General features: G+C 38.8%; 1 protein-coding gene and 1 long non-coding RNA gene across 2 annotated transcripts in view; one reads left to right on the top strand and one right to left on the bottom strand.

The window, feature by feature from the left end:
• Window positions 1-5,556, bottom strand: part of APC (APC regulator of Wnt signaling pathway) — a 93,938-nt gene extending 88,382 nt beyond the window's left edge. Inside the window, exon 1 of the mRNA XM_021524795.3 lies at window positions 5,288-5,556. The gene's annotated coding sequence lies outside the window, so the exon portion shown is untranslated. The remainder of the gene's footprint in view (window positions 1-5,287) is intronic.
• A 10,243-nt stretch (window positions 5,557-15,799) lies between these two features.
• Window positions 15,800-17,548, top strand: LOC116184612 (uncharacterized). The gene is made up of 3 exons (XR_004149364.1): window positions 15,800-15,828; window positions 15,974-16,024; window positions 17,523-17,548. It is a non-coding gene; the product is annotated as an uncharacterized LOC116184612 (long non-coding RNA).
• Window positions 17,549-21,514: the final 3,966 nt, after the last annotated feature.

Here is a 21,514-nt window from a genome sequence, read left to right as displayed (position 1 = left end):
CTTAGTATTGTCTGGACTGACTGAGGGAACACTCCATTAAACAGGACTGGTCCCAACACTGGACCCTGGGGAACTCCCAGCCATCAGCTGGATGTAACTCCACTCATCACCACTCCCAGGGTCCAGATGTCCAGACAATTTTTCACCCAGGCACCACATCTGTTCAAGCCATGACCAGCCAATTTCTCCAGGAGCATGCCATGGGAGACAGTGCCAAAGGCTTTACTAGAGTCCAGGCAGGCAACAGGCACAGCCTTTCCCTCATCCACCAAGCAGGTCACATCGTCATAGAAGACCAGGCTGGTGAAGCCAGACTTGCCTTTCATAAATCCATGCCAAGATCCCAGGCAGGCAGGGCCTGATCCCCTGGTCATCCTGCAGACCAGATGGCACTGAGGACAATCTGCTCCATGGCTTGCCCTGGCACTGAGGTCAGGTTGGCAGACCTGAATCAGAAGTCACCTCACTATCTACACAAAGTCCTCAACTCACAAACTCCAGTTGAGTCTGTAACACAACAAGCCAGTAGGAGCTTGAGGGAAATGCTTCGCATTGATCAGCTGAATTTCAACTTATAGTATGCAAACAAATTTAAATCTTATTCCAAGAAATAGCTAAGCACCAAGTACTATATTGAGTTTTATGACTTACTCCACTTAAAGTGAGAGAACAATGAGACAAAGCAGGCATATTTGCATAATACACCTAAATTTCTGTAAAAAATGTGTTAAATCGGAATTTTTAACACTATTCTGTAAGAAAAAATATTGCTTAGTTCTATAGAGATTCTTGGCTGAGGGTATTTAAATAGAAGAACAGCAGCAATGTGGATTCTCCCTAGCAGGGGTTTCAGAGAAGAGAAAAAGCTCATGTGATCCTGAGAACCTTTTTCCATTAATAAAGGGAAAGCCAACTCACACAATTTATGCTTTCATTATTTCTTTGCACTCTTGTCACACAACAATGAGAAGTCCTAGTTTCCTTCCAGTTCCCCCCACATGCCAGTTACTACAAAAAAAGGCCAATATACTAAGAGCCAAACTCAGCTTTGTGAAACTCAGCACATTTCAGAATCTATTTAAAGCAGCCAACAATCATGCTATTAACAGTAAAAGTAAGAGCTTTTTATTGGTATCTGATTTCCAGAAAACTAAGCAATTTTCACTCTAAGAATTTAATCTATGTGTGAAAAGCTAAGTCTTAAGTAATGTTTGACTGTGTCATCAGATTTCTATTATAGGGCAAGAATATAAAGTTTGTAGCTTCAAAAAAATACTGCATTAAGAGAGGCATCATTATACAAGTTTGCACAGCCTAATTCTTCTTATTTTGAAAATAAACTCTATATGAGTAAGGTTTCTTCTTCCATTACAGATTAATATTCTTTCATCTTAGGGTTAAAACACACCCCAGAAAAATAATACAATACCTATGAAAGCCCTATCAAAATACTATTGATACTTACACTCCAATGCTTTAGTTTAACATTTCCATAGTGAAATCAAACTACTTGTTCTGTAATACAACTGTATTTACTTATTCAGACCATAGTCTTGTCTACTGAATTTTACTTTTTATCTTCTTAAAATCCATGTGGAAGCAATGGCAAAATGAATTCTCTCTGATCTCAAAAAGCATTAATGTTTCTAAAATTTCTTATTTCCATTAGAGATGACTAATATTTAATAAAGAATAACTGCTTTAAGACACAAATGAACATACTCATGAACCCAATTAATCTTTGGCAGTCAGTTCAAATTAGCATATACTATCTTTGTGACCATGACCAGCAAGCAGTATCAGAGGTACTGTTACAGTAGCACATGGAGATACCAAATCCAAGTAAGCATTTAGCTTTTTAACCTTTCTTCCAACCACATACCACTCCTATCCTTCACTTCCCTGTTAAACTGAGGTAGAATATTGAGCAAATGCTCACTGCTCAGTAGCTTTATCACCCAGCTACAACTGACGCAACTCAATGCTACCTTTCAACTAAAACTGAATGACAATCAGGGGAACAGCTAACGTTCTATGACAGAACACCATGATTTGCTGTTGAAATAACCATCAGAGTTATTTGTAACACTATTTTAACCAAAGTTGTATTTGTAGTGATAATTCAAGTTGATTAGAACAAAAATCCCAACAGTGTAAAGTACTGAAGCTTTTTAAATTGGATATGCTAATCTGAAGGGTATCAGAGGTATGGCTATGAAGTAATAGGGGTTTTGCTTTACCAATACTGGTAAAAAAAGGATTATGAAACTAATACGATCTTGAACAGCAAACAATTAGAAGATTCACTTAAAAATTAGTTACAACTATTTCCCAGCAGAGTTCACATACATTCATTCAATATGTTTCACACATACATTTTTAAACCAACAATGGAAACTTCCGAATACACTTCAATGATCATAAAATAATCCTGACACTTTTTTCTTTTAACATTCATAATATTGATATTTCCATTAAAATATGAAATGTTAAAAAGTCTGTTTTACTAACCAAGTTGATTACCTACAAGCTAAATTATTGCTTATTACATCAATATCCTGTAAGCTACTAAAACCATACTGTGAAAACATGTAACTTGATATAAAAAGACAACATATTGCTTTCTAATGTCCAAATTATACTGACACAACTCAAAGAATATGAGGCACAAAACAAAACCCAAAGGATTCTAACACTGAATTTCAGGTAAGTGTGAGTAAAGACCACAGAATTAACAGATATCTAATTGTACAGATATTATTGTGCAGTAGTACAATGCTATGAAACAACTTCTGAGAAGTTGGAAAAGTAGAGACAAGATGCATCCTTATCCTAAATCAATGGTGTGTTTTCACTCACAGGATGTGTAAGAGTAGAAGGGACACAGTAGCTCATCTGGTCCCACCTCTCTCCTCAGGCAGAGTCATCCTAGAGCACATTGCCCAGAACTGTATTCAGGTTCTGGAATATCTGCAATGAGGGAGAATCCACAGCCCCTCTTTGAAGTCTGTCCCAGTGTGTGATCATCTGCACAGTAAAGGAGTTCTTCCTCATATTCTGGTGGAACTTCCTGTGCATCAGTTTCTGCCCATTCCTCTTTTCCTATTGCTCAGCACCACGGAGAAGAGTCTGGCTCTATTCCCTGGACACCCTCCCGTCAGATACATACAGACATTGATGTGATTCTGGTCTTCTCCAGACTAAACAGGCCCTGCTCCCTCAACCTTTCCTCCATGGCATTTTGTGAACTCATATACTTGCTAATATTTCCAAAGGCATACATCTAACACCTGTGTGAATAATTCGGTTTATTGTTACTGCTTAAAAGACTGTTTACTGAGCTGTTTAAAAGACAATATAAAAGTTAGAAACAAATTCAACTTGCTTTGCTTGTGCAGAAAGAAGGAATTTTTAGATTTTAGCCAAGATAAAGTAAGCCAAATCAAAATTTTCTTTCTCAATCATGACAGGATTGAGGAAGATTTATTATTAATTAAACTGTTTAGTTTTAACTAGAATGACAGAGAGATATAACTGCCTTACTATAGAGGCTTTATAGATAGAAGAGGGATAAAAATAACCTAAAAGTATTTATGAGAAGTAAATACTTAGACTGAGCTTTAGACAAAAAACATATCTATTTGTGTATTAAGCATACTCAAAATACTGCAAATACAAAATGCACGTGTTTGTTAGGGTCAACAGCTACTAGTTTAGCATTAATACAAACCAAAACAGTATCACAAATTGATTGCATACAAAAAGCATAGCACACTGCTGACACTATTTGCTGTATGTTCCAAAAAACTTGTATTTATGTATTTGTGATGTCAGTTATGTGGAGAGTATTTTGTGCAAGAGATGTCTGGATACCAACACTTGACATACCTGAGCACGGGTTTCATTGCATGGGGGATGTGCATAAACAAGGCAGGCTGTAATACATATTTTATGCTCAGCAGAGTTTCTTATTGTATTTCTTAGAAATAAAAAAATAGTAATTCAGTAACTACATCACCATATGGCTGTCCACAATCTTTTTTCTCCTTTATGCTGCAAGTACATATACAGCTCTAACCAAATATTATACTTTTTTGACACTTAAAGCATGTAAGGAGAGCAAGTACTTGCAAAGCCTTTGTCAATAGGCACAATTACGCTATAAATAGTCTTCACTCTAACTAAAGGGAAAAAACATATCAAGGAAGTTGAAGCTAAAGCACAACAATGGTCTCATGATGTCCAGCGTTTTGCTCAGGACTGGATGAATTGATCTGGCATACAAGCTTTTTCAAAGTCAGTTTAAAAATGTATTATTACAGCACCCTGGAGAGGAAAAAGTTCAATTTCTCTGCATTTCAATTAATGACCTAATCTCACTTAACTCTTGACGTAGCCTTAACTTACCAAAATGTTAGCAGTACTTCTGAAGCAAAGTTTGCAACCCTGTGCTTCTCCACCTGTACACAGAACTATTTCCTCTAGTTCAACCAGTAGCTGGTAGAAGCAAATACATTAAATCTGATTCTGCAGAACTATGTTTAATTTTTTCATAAGGTAAGAAATTTCTGTGACAGCCTTACCAAAAGGTTTGTCTTACAGCTCTACAGGTCAGCACCATTGTATTGTTTATAGCTGGCGGGGACACGCAAGGCAGCAGTGAACAACTAAGTCGGACAGCTTAGTACACCTGCATCTTCATTTCCCTGTACTCATTCAACGACGTCTGATGTTTACAGAATTTGGAAATATTCTGATGTATATCCAGTTATTTCTGAAGCTGTGAGTGGCCATGAAGGCTAAAATTATGACAGAATCTGAGGCTGTGGTCACAGACACCTGTACACACCCACCCTTCATCACCAGAGGTCAGAGGGCACATAACAGAAGAAACAAGGCCTCCTAACACAGAGTTTCGAGGTTAATGACACGTTTTATAGTGGACTGTTAAACTAAGGTTTTTGCAGGTCAAGGCCTTTAAATATCTTTTCACAGGAGACCGTGGCTCAGCTCTTCCTAAGACGCAGCCTTCATATTCCAGGGGTATTCTAGCTATGGAGTACCTGAATGGTTTCAGACTTATTTTGAAGGACCAAACCAGTAAGTGATGTCAAATTACATCGCGCTACCGCAAAATAAATTGAAAAAAAAAAAAGAAAAAAAAAAAAAAAAGAAAAAAAAAAAAAGAAAGCAAAGCAAAGCTGCTGCACAGGCTTCGAGTGACACGCACTGGACTGGACCGGGCGGGGGCAGCGCCCAGAGGGCTCATCCCGGTCCCAGCACTCACCTGTTCGCCTTCCTCTGCCCCCTCCGACGCCTCCGCCGGGCCGCCGAGCTACGCCCCGACTGCGGGGCGGTGAGGGGCGCCGGGCAGCCGCGCATACGGAGCAGCCCCGCTCCCTCCTCACCGGCTCCCTGCCCCGGCTCCCCGGCTCCTCATCCTCGCCGCAGAGCTCCTCCCCAGCCCCTGCCGCTGTCCCTGCCCGGCAGCCGCCGGCACCGGGGCCGCTTCCCCCCCGTCCCTCACTCGCCGCCCCCGGCCGCTGCCCCCGCGGCCGCCATCTTGTCCGGGAGGGGAGAGGGGCGCGCGCAGGCGCGGCCGCGCCGTCCCGAGCCCGCAGCGGCGGCCGCGCGCACGCGCGGGGGCGCGCCCCGCCCCGCCCCGTGAACGCGCACCTGCCGCGTGCGCCCCGGGGGCGCGCGGGAGCCCCGGCACCGGGCACCGGGAGCCGGGAGCCGGTCACTGTGGGTCAGTCACCTGCGAGAATCGGTCATCCAGGGTCAGGCACCCCTGGAAGGCCAGTCACCCGGAGTTCCTCCCCCTCACAGGGCCCGTCACCCCTGGCAGAGTCACGCCCTCAGGACCGATCACCCGGGGTCCGTCACCTGCAGGGCGCCGGTCACCCGAGGCCCGTCACCCGGGGAGGGTCCCTCAGTCTCTCGGGCCGGTCACTCGGGCCGGTCACCCGGGGAGGGTCCCTCAGTCTCTCGGGCCGGTCACCCGGGGAGGGTCCCTCAGTCTCTCGGGCCGGTCACCCGGGGAGGGTCCCTCAGTCTCTCGGGCCGGTCACTCGGGCCGGTCACCCGGGGTCAGCTTCCCGAGGCTGCGGGAATAACAAGCGCAGGTCCCTGCTGAGGGAGGGCGCGGACAGCTCTGGGGTGTGGGAGGGAGGGGATGCCGGCGGAAAGCTCTTCCGCGGGCACTGTGGGAGCTGAAGGAAAACGGGCTGGCCCCTCGTGAGGTGTTTCTTGAGACCCTCACGCAGCAAGCAGTCGGGCAGGTTGCCTTTTAAAGATCGCAGAATCACGGGATGGGCAAGGTTGGAAGATGCCGCAGCAGCCCCTTTGGTCCGACCTCCTGCTGAGGAAGGGTCGCCTGAGTGTCAGAGCATTGTGTGCCGACCCTTCTGGAGTATCTCTAGGGAGGCAGGCTCCATAACCTCTCTGGGCAGCCTGTCGCCGCTAACACGAGGATAAAATATTCCCAGGCAGCCCCTGTTTGTCCATGTGCTCAGTGAGCTTTGCCACAAGGTTTCAGCTTCACAGTGGACGAGCTCAGCCTCTCCAGTTTCTCCCTCTCAAGCTGAGCTGTCATGGCCTCGCTTGGCAGTGATGGTTTAGTGGCCTCCTCCCAACCTGAGGACGGGTTCTATGCCACAACCAGTAGTTCCACAGTTTGGTAGCTGAGGTCTCTCATAATTTGTGCCTCAGTGTTGCCTAGTTTGGATGACTTTCTTCACTTACAGAAGTGTTTGTACAGCCTGTATTTCTCTTCCCTATTTAGGCTCATATTTCCTGTGAAGTTACTTCAAATTGTGTAGATCCCATCCTCAGTGGGAGGCAGATCTGGTGTTGTGAATCCCAAGCATACCCAGATGCAGCCTGGGGTAGACAAGTTTCTGAGCTTCTCTGCTAGCTTTGCCATCCTTGACCACACCCTTGTACTCCCTAGCCCAGTTAGGACTTTTGTTTTTAGACCATCTCATGAGTTCTGTAACTACCTTCTTCCTTTTGATGTGTGTAAAGGCCTTTTTACTACCAGTTTGAGCATCCTTTGTAATGTGTTCTTCAAATTCTTTTCTAGTCCTCATTTCCTGCCTTGATATGACCTGCAGTGTTTTACAGCTTTCTGCTCTCTTTATTTTGGTCTAGACAAGTTCTGCCCCCTCATTATCAAAGGAATTGCCTTGGACAGAGATCATACTAGAGCCTGTCACAAGAGGCTGTCAAACCACAAATGTTTGCAAGTGTTAAACACATATTTAGGAAAGCTGGTACATACTGATGAATACCTATGTCTGTGCATTTTACATTTTTGATTTTTTCTGCTTAATTTAACAATGAAAATTTCATGGGATTAGAATATAATTTTTATTTGCAATTTCTGTCATTGCTGTTTCATGATTATCCCTGTTTCAAGTGTCATGAAATTGTGTCCTACAAACTGTGATCATGAATATCTAAATACAAGCTGATAAAAAATTGACCAATATTATGAAAACTGGCACAGTTAAATACATGGAAGAAATTCTTCACTATGAGGATGGCGAGGCACTGGCTGCCACACCCCTGGAAGTGTTCAAAGCTGTGTCCAGACTGGAAGGGACTTTGAGCCACCAGGTCTAATGGGAGATGACTCTTGACAGGGGGTTGGAATTGGATGATCTTTATAAGGTCCCTCCCAAACCATTCTATGATCCCGTGATTCAGCTGTTCCAAATGGTATCTTTTACAGAGGTATCACACTATTACGGCTTTTTGAAAGACAGTTGTTCCCAGTAATATTTTTGTAAATTCAAAAATAGTTTTAAATGCTTTAGTTTCACTACCATATTGCCTAAAAGTTGAAGGATGAGTGTTGGAACCCTGGTTACTGAGAATTTTAGATTTTCTGTGCTGACAGGCACTGACCTCCAAGAGAACACTGCACTTGACCTGACACCATGGAGAAGACTTCAAAATTGAATGATAGAACTGGGATTAGTTTTGTGTAGTTTGAATAGAAGTGTGTAATATCACATGTTGGAAAACTTAGAATTTAAGGTTTTAGAATATAGTAATATTTATAAGACAAGATGGAGGTTTTAGGGCATAAGCTAGTTCTTCATCTTCATGGGTTTGGGTGGTATTGTGTAATTTTTTTAAAAAATCTGCATTATGACTCACAGGTGGTTGGTTATTGGGTTAAAAGTAAAAATAACTTAGATGTTATTTCTTAGTTGGATAGTTTATTCTCAAAAGGCTTTGTAAAGAGAGAGACACAGCTCCATTTTTAGTTTGTTAGAGGGAAGTGCTACAGAACCCACAGTTACTGAGACTGCAATATAGGTAAAAACTAATAAACATCTGAGTCCAAACAAGAAATATTGTCTCATTATTTAATCCTGATCTTGGCAAAAAGAAGATAAAACTCCACAGATAAGAATCATAATAGTTTTATGTTCTAAGGAATTCGGATTAAATCAAAGAATGTTCATCTGTGAGACAGTTCTAAAAAGGACAATTTTAAATGTCTCTGTGGTACACACAATAATCTTCCACTTCATAAACTTTTCTTGAATCCAATTTATGAGAATGTCTTTGAACAGATTTCCTCCTGACTAACATATTAGCCCTCTACAGTGGAGTAACTACATGTGGACTGTAGCTGGACAAGGAAGAGCTATGGATGTCATCTAACTGGGCTTCTGTAAAACTCTTGCTACAGTCCCCCACAACATTCTTATGTCCAAATTGGGGAGATTTGATTTGGATAGATCAAGGATGGAGATGTAGGGTGGAGAAGGAAGTGTTGGGTGGCTGCATCCAAAGAGTTACAGTGAATGGCTCAATGTCCAAGTGGAAACCAGTAATGAGGGGTGTCCCTCAAGGGACTAATCCTATTTTATGGCTTTATCAATGACAGAGGCAGTGGCAGTGAGTACACTCTCAGGACGACACCAAGCTGAGTGATGAAGTTGATGTGCTTGAGGGCAGAGATGTCACCTGGGGAGATCTTGACAGGCTTGAGGAGTGGTCCCATGTGAACCTCATGAAGTTGAACAAGACCAAGTGCAAAGTCCTGCACCTGGGCTGGGGAAATCCCCACTATTAACACAAGCATGTGAATGAATGAACTGAGAGCAGAGAAGAAGGACTTGGGGGTACGGGTGGATGAAAAATTGGACATGAGCCAGCCATGGGCACTGGCAGCCCAGAAAGCCAAGTGTGCACCCAAGGCTGCATCCAAAGGCCTGTGGGCAGCAAGGCAGGGAGAGGATTCTGCCTGTCTGCCTGGCTCTGGTGAGACCCCACTCTGGGCTCCCAACACAGGAAGGACAAGGAGCTGCTGGAGTGAGTCCAGAGAAGGGTCCTGGAGCTGGTCAGAGGGCTGGAGCACCTCTCCTGTGATGAGAGGCTGATGTTGTTCAGCCTGCAGAGACCTTGTCTAAACAATTGTAGGAAAATGAAATGACACCAGTAGTCATTTACAATTTGCAGTCCCTTGGTTCCCTGAGGTAATAATGTGAACACAGACGTTTAAGTATAAGCTGCACCTTTGTGCTGAAGTGCAGCACAGGACTGTTGCCACAGGTGAAAAATAGAGAATGTATCTGCCCCAGCAGTGTGAGCCAGCTCACTGGTATGCTGAGAGCACTTTAAGCAGCTGCTGCAGAGCTTTTGCAGCTATAGATCCTCCCTGGCCCCTGTGGCTGAACACCTGCAGCTAGTGGAGAAAGAAACTTTGGCTATTATACCATCTGTCTTCATGAAAAGGGAGAGTAAGTCACTCTCAAGCTAACCTCCCTCACATGGGATAAAGACATACAAGAGAAGTAGAAAAACAGTAACTAGTTAGGATTCTCAAGGGACCTGACTGTAACCACTCTAAATTGTGGCATAAGGAAACATATGCCATTAGAAATCAGTAGGAATTTACCCTAGCTGTTTTCCCTAGGGGAAAAAAAAAAAAAAAAAAAATCTGTGTTAAAATCTGTCTCTCTTTTTCTCTATGTAGGAGTAACATACTGCTATGGCCTAGCTATGACCTTTCCTTTTCCTCCCCTTGTGCCTTCTGCTGCTGAGTACCTATTCAAGAAGTAAACACAGGATTTTTCTGTGTGCTGGATGGGGAATTCACTGAATAAAGGTGAATGGTATACTGTGATAGCATTAAAGTTGTGGGTGAAAATGTGTTTCTCAAAATAGTCTTTGAAACAATCTCCTTTCTTGTCTTTTCAGCTTGCTGGCTAGTCACTCAATTGGAGATTATTACCACTTGTTGTTTAGTTTTTAAAACAATGTTCAGATGATGATCAGATTAATATTCCATTGCACTTAAGTGTTTGTTACATGTACATAAGTCAATTTCTGTCCTCAATCTGTAAAGATAAGAACATATACAAGAATAAGCCAGAACCTACTGAACAATTTAAAGTGACAGCAGCTATAATTCAGTAATTTGACAGTTGAACAAAATGATCATACTGAAGATTCACCGAAAAGTTCTTGGTAGAATTTGCCTACCAAGAAAAGTTCTTTAGCTTTTTGCCTATATATTCAAATGTTAGTTGTAAGATGGATGTTTTCAGAAGTGCTTTAATTGGGTTAATTCTATAGCTCACTGTGAAAAACTTTTCTGTAGGACAACATTTTAAATAAAGGCATGAAAGATATCAATGTTGTTAACTATAATACTAAGTAGAATAATATTTTCCTCACTCTGGAGAATATAATTACTGGAGGAAAGCATTTCTTACAATTCCCAGTTTGCTGTGTGGTGTATTTAAACAACATTTTGTAGGAGCCATTTTGGCAACATTTATCTTTCAGGACAAAGGGCAATCTGGAGAACTCCAAGTAAGTAAAAGCATAGACATAAAAGTTTAGATAGTAGTTTTACAGATGTTTGCTACAGAGGGTCTAGCCTTCTCTATTTATGGACTGCCAATCACAAATAAAATTCACCCTTAAGAAGAATGACTTCCCTTTTTTGTGTTTGTTTTGGGCAATTTTTATTTTAGTATTAAAAGATCATTCATTAATGTACTTAGTTTTGTGCTACACAACAGTAAGTTGTTTACTGGAGAAATTTCAGTCAAGAAAAAGAAATAGGAAAGCATGAACCCACAACACCTTATGTCTTGGGTTCCAACATATAACACAGGAAAAACTAAGAGATTATTTTCAGGAAAAATAATCTAAACTTGGACATTCTATAACTCCGGAATCCTAAAAGTATAATTAGAACTGTAAAGCTTGTAATTTTTTTATAATTTAGTTTTTGGTGTAGTTAAATATCAATGCATGAGCTAATTAGATCAGACAACTTGAAGCATGTGGTAGGTAGTCTGGTTCATGTTAAGGTTCACATTTCTAAGAGAAAACAAAGGGAAAAAGAAAAACACTAATGTCAGAAAAGAAATTCCAACTTGGGATCACAGGATCAAAAGCCAAATTATTTTTAGTTAATCTTATCCTGTCAATATAAAGGAAAAGGATAGTTGAATGGAATATGTCCAAGTTTCCTGTGCTGGAACTGAAATGGGAAAGAAAATGAGATATGAGGGTCTTGAATATTCATGAAAAATGACTTTGAGTTTAGTCCAGAGAATGAGTCATTTTGAGTTACGCTCAAGTCCTGACATCAGAAGAGGTCTGAACTTGCACCCTGAATGTTCAACTTGCTAAAAGAAGGGTGATTTTTCCACAAAAGACAGGTGTCTGCATCTTTACACAATATTGTTGCTTCCCTTGGGAGATAGAAGGATAGAGACACCCTAAAGGTGAAGTTAGTTGATGTGCTTTGCTTACCCAGGTCTCTTAAGCCTGGAAGATTTTTAAATAGTTCTTGCTTTACAACAAGAGGTGTCATTAGGCAAAGACACAGAGTAAAAATTTTGTGTTGGATTACTCAAAAGTACTGCAAAGGGTACAGAAGCTGGTATCTAACAGATGGGCAAGGGAAGCTCTTGAGGAAAGGTTGAGATAAAACTCAGCTATAGCTATCAAAGGTCAGGACACAAGTGACAGAATCTTAGGAGAAATTAGAATCCAGTCATAGTATCTAAAAGATTGCCTGTGATAAATAGAAGAATTACTTATGGTGACCCAAGTTACTCTGATAAGAGCAGACAGGCAGCCATCTGCATGGTAGTGTTCCACCACAGAGCAAAGAGTAATGGTAAACATTTCACAGTGAAGACACTAAATCTGAATTGTATAATAGAAGTGGATTATTTTTGCTCATGTGGTATTTTCCAAAAATGGAAAAAAATATAGCTGTGTTAAAATCTGTCTCTTTTTCTGTGTATAAGAGTAGCAACAAACAGCAAGAATAGTATGGACTTCATGTAAGATCTAAACCAAACAGAATTAGCAATGTTACTGAAAAAAAATTTTTATGTATTCTTCCAAAAGAAGCAAATCTCTGGTATCTTCGTCAAATTTTTCTCATGATCAGAAGTGACTTCTTTACCAGGGAAGCAATTGTACCAGTGTGTGGGCTTGATAAACTTTTCCCCTCTACTGTTTTTTTATATAGAAAAAATGAACTAACACGGCTGATACTTGTACTTGCAATTTTCCTGGAGGAAGAGTTAAAAATTTTAGGTTGGGAATGGAGCAGTACATTTCAGTGTTCTCCAGATTGTGATATTTTATGTGAAAGTCTTAATATTTTGTTTCAGCATGCTTATGCTACAGTACATACTAAAAGAAACATATCAAGCCTTAATTTCTATAAAATTTGAGTAAATAGCAGATGATACAGAGTGCTGTTAGGATATGGTTTTGTACACCCTGTGTAAGATTAATCTCAGTTATCTGAAGCTGAGTTGAACATATCACATGGGGCAATTATTCTAACTTATTTTAGGCATTTAAGAAAAATTGCCTGATAGAGTTACCTGATCCTGTCTGCTGATTATAAGTAGTCTAGAGGGACCAATTTAGAGTCTTAGTTTAGCATTCATGTTCGTAAAAGAAAACATGATAATCTTATTTGTCAGTACATTAATACATATGATACAATCCAATGAGTTTAATGCAACTAATGCACTTTTAGAAACTATGTGAGAATCAACAAATGTAGATAATTTCCTCTAAAAGGCATACATTTTGAAATCTGAAATGTTTGCATTTCTGATTGTTACTGTCATTGGTCTTTTCTTAATATACCCTTTATCTGAGATATTGCTACTATTTCCCTGGGAAAAAACCCCAGACCAGTATAGAGGCCTAATTTATTAGATCTAGGTCAGATATAACTCAACTGAAACTAACACATCAATATCAGTGAGATCAAATAGCTACACTCATGACCATCTTTGCATTCTTTCTTTCTGAAAGTCTGCATCCTAGTTCACTGATATCAACATTCATTATGTAAAGTTCAAAATAACCATGATTTCTCTGTCCACACAGTATTCTGGGAAAAATCTTTGAAGGCTGCCCAAATGAAAAATTCATGATTATAACTACATCACTGATGCAAGTGGCAGGTTTTGAGTAAAAAGAGAACCAAGTTGTTTCCTTGAAAGCTTGTTGAAACCTTGATTTTGTGTATTGTCCAAGCTTTGTTCATTTACTGAAGCTCATAAAAAAATTATATTATTTACAGGAACATTTACTGTGGACGGGTGTATTAGAAAGCAGAATCTATATCATTAAAATAGATTTGGTTGTTGAGAAATTGTAAGACTTTAGGAAAAATTCAGGAAAAAATATTTAATTTCAGCTAAAACACATTTTAATAACAGTTATTGTGCAGTAGAAGCCAGCTGAGTTAATAAATTTTCTGAGAAAAAATAAGGGAGTTAGAGTTAGACTTTAGATATCAGTATTACTAAATTCATCACTATGGGAAAGACCACACAAAAGGTCACATCTGAAACCACTTTAAAAATTCCTGTGTGTTACTAAAACTACACATGATAATCTTATTTTAGAAGCAAAATAGATATTTTTCTAATTGAAAACCAGTTTATTTCAGCTCAAGTAAGATATCTACTGTCCTGCTCTCATGCCTTTTATATGTTTGTGGAAGATAAACTACAGGGGTTTTAGTAAGGATTCAGAAATAAATACTTCTAAGTAGCTACTCAGTTAGTTACTTAAAAGGGAAATCTGTTCTGGCATGCCCATAAGTCTAGACCATGAAGTGGCAGCACTGTTTTCACATTCACAGGTGTGGATTTTTTGAGGCACTGGTCGGTCACAAATAGTACTGATCAACTTGTAAATTCCAGCACCAGGACAGCTGACAGAAGGTCTCATGCAGAATAAAAGTCACAATTGAAAATCAGTTCTGAAACAGATGAAAACTGTAGTGAGGTGCTGCAGGAGTATTGCAGAGAGATTTATATTTCTTCAGAAATATATCTATCTGAATGCTGTCATTTGCAATCATTTCAGGATCTGTGTGTACAATTTCATGGAGTGGTCGAGTTCTTAGGCAGAATGTACAGACCTTATAAAACATTATTTGCAAAAAAACCACTTAAATATTAAGAAATCTGAAGGTTGTCTGTGCAGTATTAATTAATTTGATTGGTACATTTGTTTCATTCCCTCAGCTGTGAATCAGTGGTTGTTTATAAAATTATTGTATCTTCTCTGCTGGGACCAAGAATCAGTCAGAGAAAAACATATACTGAAAATATGAGAATGTGGTGTGTTTTAGTTTTGCTCTCTGTGAAGAATGCATTGTTCTGTTTGTTCTGAATGGGTATACTGTGAGTTTTGTTTGAAGCCACTTCATTCATGTGTCCAGAGAGACAGTAAAGCATTCTCTAGTAATCAGTCCTTTGTGATCTGAAATGTCCTGTCAGTCATATTTTTCCCAGGAGGAACTATGCTAGTTGAGCTAGTCAGTCCCCAAATGGAAGGTGTAGCAAGCCTTTCACACTCATCTGAGTTCCTCTTTGAGTTTTGCTCTTTGCCTTTTGAGACAAAGGCACTGCTACTGTGCCTGATCTTACAAAAACAGGGGTATATTATTTGAAAATTGAAGTAGACTAAATCTAATCTAAAAGGTTTTTACCTCTTTTGAAGAATGCCATTGGATTTGTGTTTAAAGTCATAAAATACCCATACAGATTACTTCCCAGTCAATATAATTTATCCACACAACCATTCATTTTATTATTTTGGATAGTTTCCACCAACTTGTGCTGTGAAGAATTCAGGTTTACTGCTCTTTAGTTCCTCTTCTGCAGTTCTTCTGGAAACCTTTTTAAATCAGTGTCATATTGACCATTTTGCAGTTGAACAAAGAGAAAAAAATTAGAAAAATCTTTGAAATCTAAGGAAGTAATGGAGCCAAATCTTGCAGGACTTGCTAGTCCAAGTAGAATTGCATGCTATTGAATCTCTGTTAAGCAATATTGTCACTACTGCATACTTATTTGGTAGTGCAATAGGGTAGAATTAATAAGCACATACTCCAAGACCATTTGAAAAACTAGAATATGGTAATGTCAAACCACTGAATTTAAATATTTGTAACTTTTAGAGTACTCAAACTACTTTAATAAATGTAATTTAATATTTACATCACAGTTAAATTGTCTAAGTAATTATAAAATCTTAGATTTCTATTCCTCATACTTGTAAAGTAATTTTTGATCAATAATTGAACCATGTAGCAAATAAACAAAAATAATTTTCAGAGTATAATAGAGGTGTTTCTGTGAGTGCATTCTAACAAGGATGTTTTCTGTTTCAGAAATAAAATTTCTGTTTCACTCAGAAATTAACTACTGGTTGGAAGAAAGTAATCCTTCTCCTATCTGCTAAGGGATACAGTGGATGCACCCTTCTTTAGCTCCTCCTGATTTGGATAATATGGTATATATTTCACTGCACTTCCTATTATAAGACCTTTGGCATTATGCTATTGTGTGACTTAGTGTGGTACTTTCTTGTTGATTAATGGGGGAAAAAAGAGAAGCAAAATGGAATCTAATCTCATGTTTTTCCCTTGAAAATATAGTGAGATACTGCAGCAATGGGACTTCAGTTGCCCCTGTTGACATTGGCTCAGGTACTTGTGAAGTTTTCTATCTCCAAGCTTGCATATGTGATTACATATATGTTTTATTTGCCTTATGATAATTTTTCTATTTAATATTAACTCTCGCTGTTTCCCTGTGATATCAAGTTGCTCTACTTTTTACAGATTAGTAAGGCATATGTGTATATTAATAGTATTACATCAGAATCTAGCCTAACACACAGACTTCTGTTTCAAGTGCAGTCTTACTGTCATGTCAGCATAATTTGTGGTGCTAATAAAAAGTGACCACTTTAAAATAGGTATCTCTGTTTCCGGGCTTAAAAATCTACACTTTTGAAGGCAATCCCTCAGTTGTATCTCTCCACTACTTACACACTAAGATTGTGCCTTAATTTCTGGAAGTTCAGTTGATTTAGTAAGTATTTCAGCAATAAACACATTAGAAATTTTTTGTTGCATTTTTAAAATAGGAGCCACAAATCCTAGAAGTGTTTCTGTACAGGAAGGAAATGGTAATGTCAATTAAAATAATAAAAGAGAATTGAGCTTAAATATGAAAATATAAGGCTGTTTTTCACATATGAGTAGGTTAAATTTGGGCCTGTCTGTCTAACATCTAAAAATATTTTGAAATTAATTATTTTGTTGTTGCCTTAAAATAATTGGTAAAACATATGGGATAATGAATATAATATTTTTCTTTCTTTCTTTCCTGCCATTTTAAATTTTAAAAAAATATTTTTAGTGCTAAATGGAAAGGACAGGGTACAGCATCTCTGTTTCTATGTATTCTTTATTTATCTTCTCTCTAAATAGCCATTCTTAAGTCCTACTGTGCAATAACCAATGCTCTAAATAATGTGAAACAGAATAAAAAAATTGAAGGAGTAGTGCAGCTTGCCCTGAGAGGTGATAGGTGCTCCATCCCTGGAAACATTGGAGGTCAGAGGGGATGGGGTTCTGGTCAATCTTTCCAGTTGAAGATGTCCTTGCTCATTCCAGAGGTGTTGGACTAGGTGACTTTTAAAAGGTCACTTTCAGTCCATTCATGAAAGATTACAGCTGTTGCATTGCCACTGGTTTCTTTTAAGGTTCTAGGCTGCAATTGGATCCTCACCAAGATATTCTCAAGCTGTTTCATTCTAACCAGTTACACTCTAACCAGTAAATGCTACACTGAATTTACCACATCAGGATAGCGCTACTCTCACAGAGTTCAAGCTGGAGATCATAAAGAAGTGTGGATTTTGGACACAGAAAGAGCTAAGCTAAACCAAAGGGACCATGGAGGCTGCACAACTTAGAGATTTGTGCTTGTGCTGTATTCCTGTTATGTATCAAGTACTGTTTACGTCCCAAATACCAGTGGGGTTTAGGTGACACAATATGCAAATAATGAAAGGGGGGAGGGTGCCTGGGTAAGTGACATCTCCTCTGAAAAACAGGTTGTATTTTTCTAACAGAGGGGACTGGTGTTTTAATTTCCCATGATGGTCACGTAGATTTCATCAATCCTGTTTTCCAGAGTGTTGCATTGCCTCGGGCGACTCAATTGATTTTAAGAGAGTCACTGGCAGCAGTGACACTTTCTGTGGTGTTGTTGGTTGCTATGCCCATGCACCATGGACATATGCATATCTCCTGACAGCTTTTCTTCAAATACACACCTCCTGCTTATTCTAGGTTGCCATCCAGTCCTTTTGTAATGGCTTCTCATCTGTATACATTTTACAAATAAAACATCCCTTTATGCATTGCCTTTTACATATTCCAGTTTCTACACACCTCCTAGTAAATATTAATATAAAATATTAGCATTCAAAATAATGTAACTAATTTCACAACTCTATTGATAGTGATTGTATAGGAACATTTGCTGGTCAGACTTTGCACCAGTAATCAGAGGATTGAACATGGAATTGCCTGTCATAAAATCTGTATCCTGGACACTTTGTAAATAACAAGATGCAGTGCTACTGTAATCTAAGGAATTAATTTACTCCTTTGTGGTGCCAAACGAGTGCAATGGACCAACTTTTGCTTATTTAGGAAATAGAAATTTAAAAAACCCCACAAAGTAAAAGTGGACTGAAGCCCTCTGGTTTAGTTAGTCCAGTCTGTTCTGATTTTTTTCTACAGTCTCCCTCTTCCAAAGGAAAGGCACTGACAAAAAGTTATAGGGAATGTATCCAACCAGTTTGCTTTACACACCTGCTTTGCAACATTGGGTGCTCAGGATCATTCTCTTGACTGAGGGAGTGTGGGGAGATTAGCAGCCAAGGTAGGAAGCACCAGTGTCTCAGTCCTAATGCTTCCTTCTTGTCCACTTGTCTTTCAGTCTGCTTCTTTCTCTGCAACCAGCCATCTCTGTGGGCTGGTGTGGAGGGGTGTGGGAGGAAAAAGGCCAAATTAATGCTTCCTCCTGCACATACATACTCACAGCAGAGTGGCTGGACAGGAACTATACCACTCTCAGAGCCGCGTTTCTGATGCAGGCAGCCTGAGTGCACTCGCTCAGAGTAAAAGGCACTTCCCCTCACTGTTTGTGTCAGAGTATTAGTGAAAATCTATTCCTTGTGGTGAATCATTTCCCAAAGGAAGTATAGGGATTTTTTTTTTTTTTGTATATCCTCCTAGTGGAGTTGATGAGAAAAACCAGAAGCCGGAGTGTTATTTTCAATGGGAAAACAATAGGAGGGAAGTTAGGTAAATGAAAAGGAGGAAGGATAGACTGAGGAAAGGGAAACCACAACACAAGCAAGACGAGAAAGAAATAAAAGTAAGGAAACCTGTATCTTAAACAACTCCAAAACACCAAGGGAACATTTAATTATCTTGTGTTTATCCATCTCTGCATATTGGCACAATCACCGTTTTCACTTCTGTCATTGGTATTCTACAGCTTCCAAAAATATAAAGGTGAGCTCAGCTAGTCTACATGAGAAAAATAAAATAGGAAACAGAGTAGCATTATGAGGGAAATTATTTTATTCAGTGAGTGAATGAAGGGAAAGAGGGAAAAGAGCTTCACTGCTTTAATTTATGCCTCATGAGCTATATCCATCTGGAGCTTTGCCTCAACAGAGTTTCAAGGTGGTGGAAAAATGGAATCTTATTGCCCTCAATAATACAGAAATCGTAGATCTGTTCCCCTTGATGGGATGTTGAGATACATTTTAGAAATAATATTCAAGATATTAATTTTTGTCTATACTTCAGATGTCTAGAAGTTAAACTTTATATAGAGACCATTGTCATAATTTTGTTAACTCGTCTTATTCAGCCTCAGGTACTCCTGTAATTTCAAATCTGACTGAACAGTTAAGAAAAACTTGAGAAAAAAAAATCAGGTTTATTTACTTCTGGAATCCCTGAGGGAAAAAAAAAAAGTCTATATTTTCAAGGTTAAAAATGTAATTCATACATTGCTTACAGCAGTATTTCACCTACACTTTTTAGCTGGGTTGATTTGTTAGAGAGGCAATTGTAAAATGGAAAAATAATAAGGTCAAGAATGAAGTTGTTTTATTTATAGCATGAGGTCATTTTAAATTTTTGAAATGTGCTAAAACATGATTCTAACCAGAGATGGCATTTGCTAATAGCCCAAGGGATTTTGGCCAGTGTCTCATTGCGTTTCATAGTCATCTGGAGTGGTCACAGCCAAGGAAGAGGCTCAGCCCTGAGGTTGTTTACTTTCAACACTGGCAGAGCATTGGTCAGAGATTCAATTCTTTGTAAAAATGTCCCTGTTAGAGACATAGTTCAGTGTGTTGCTGTGGATGTATAAACTCATAGCTGGAGTGGCTGGAGGGGTCATTGTGATTCTCTGTTCTGGACCTCTTTGGGGCTTATTTCTGTTTTGTGCTGAGTGTTTATCATAACACACATAAATGTTCTTGGGAGGAAAAGGTAAGGGTACAAATCACTGGGCTTTGGACATTACATCTGCATGATGCGCAGCACAAACACAAGCCCTTTTCAGCTGTTTGACCAGCATCCTGCCACTGAGTCCTGCAAAGCTAAACTGATGTGCAGTTAACTTAAAAAAAACACAAGACCCCATTCTTTAAAAACAAATATTTACTTGTTTGTCTTGTTTTTTTTTCACATCTTCATCTCCAAGGCTCTTATTTTTGGAATCCTGTCTCCTAATAACTCATTATTATCCATGTTGTGCTTTTTGCTTTGGATAAAATTGTTTTTCCCCACAGGCTAATATTGATTGACAGCTTTCTCATCTTTAAATACTCCAAGTGTACTCCAAATAACCATTTTTGCTTTGTACAGTCACATGCTGTGCACAAAATGTTAATTTATGTAACTGCGTTACCAGATATTTCTTTGCTCTGCATAAGTGACTTCAACAAAATTCATGATATTAAGTACTGAATTTATATTAATATTTTGGCAGTGCACTTTGGAATTTACTGCATTTTTAGAGATATCTGTCTTTAAAAAGAGAAAATTATTCCTATGTATTAAAACACTCAGTGTTTCCAGACTGGCTTCAAAGGCATGAATTATGCATCATATCTTCCCTGTGCCAGAGTAGAAAATAATGGTTTTCCTCTTATTTGAGTGGTTATAACTGGAGAACTAAATGAATGCAAAATTTAGCTTTTAATTTTGTTTCAAAAATTCAGCTATTAGTCTTTGAGGCTGAATGAAGTATATAGGGGTATTTCTCCCCATTTACTACTCCATATTCAAACAGTTGTGACCTACAGGACTTCTTGAGCCTTTTAACTACATGTCTGATTTTTAATTCCATGAATTTGTCCAGCTGATCTTTATGCATTTATGGTTTTGATATTTAGAATATATTGTATTAAGAAATTCTACCATGCAAATCTACCTCCTAATTTTTAAAAACTCAAGCTGCGGCAACACAAATTGATTAACCATTAAATTAAATAATAAACCAAGATTTTGGGAAAAGAAAAACTGCCACAGAAACATTAAAAGGCATGTATTTTATTTAGCTGCTACTAGTGGAGAATTGACAGCTTTTGTCAAAGCAGTGTCCAACTTTTAAATATTGTATAGTGAGCTGCCTGGATAATAGATTGAAGACTAGTTTGAGTATATTATAGTGAGAGTATTTCCTGTATACATGACATGCCTCATAACCATTCATCAATCTCTGATTTTTCTCTTCTTGAGAAAATGAAATAGAAATCTTCTTTTTAAGTGGTTTATCTCTGTATTGTGAGAGAAATGGGGTCAGCTGTGGCTGTTAAAAATTCCATAGAGAACCTTTACTTTACAGTAATTTTCATCAGGCCCTATTGATTTCAATTCCTTACACATTAAAAAAAATTTAAATACTTACATTTAAATAACCTTTATCCTTCATTTCCTCTTCTGAAAGATGTGTTCCTACTACCTTGTAATTAGACTTTTTATTTATGCAAAATTACATCAAGATACTTTTTATTTTAAATGGAATAGTGAAAATAGCCATCAACTATTTCTACTTTGTACCTACATACTTCAACTATGATTTTGTACCAT

Source organism: Lonchura striata, chromosome Z (genome assembly GCF_046129695.1).
Source record: "Lonchura striata isolate bLonStr1 chromosome Z, bLonStr1.mat, whole genome shotgun sequence".
NCBI lineage: Eukaryota > Metazoa > Chordata > Aves > Passeriformes > Estrildidae > Lonchura > Lonchura striata.
The sequence above is the reverse complement of the archived record's forward strand: the minus strand, read 5'-3'. Positions and strand labels throughout refer to the sequence as shown.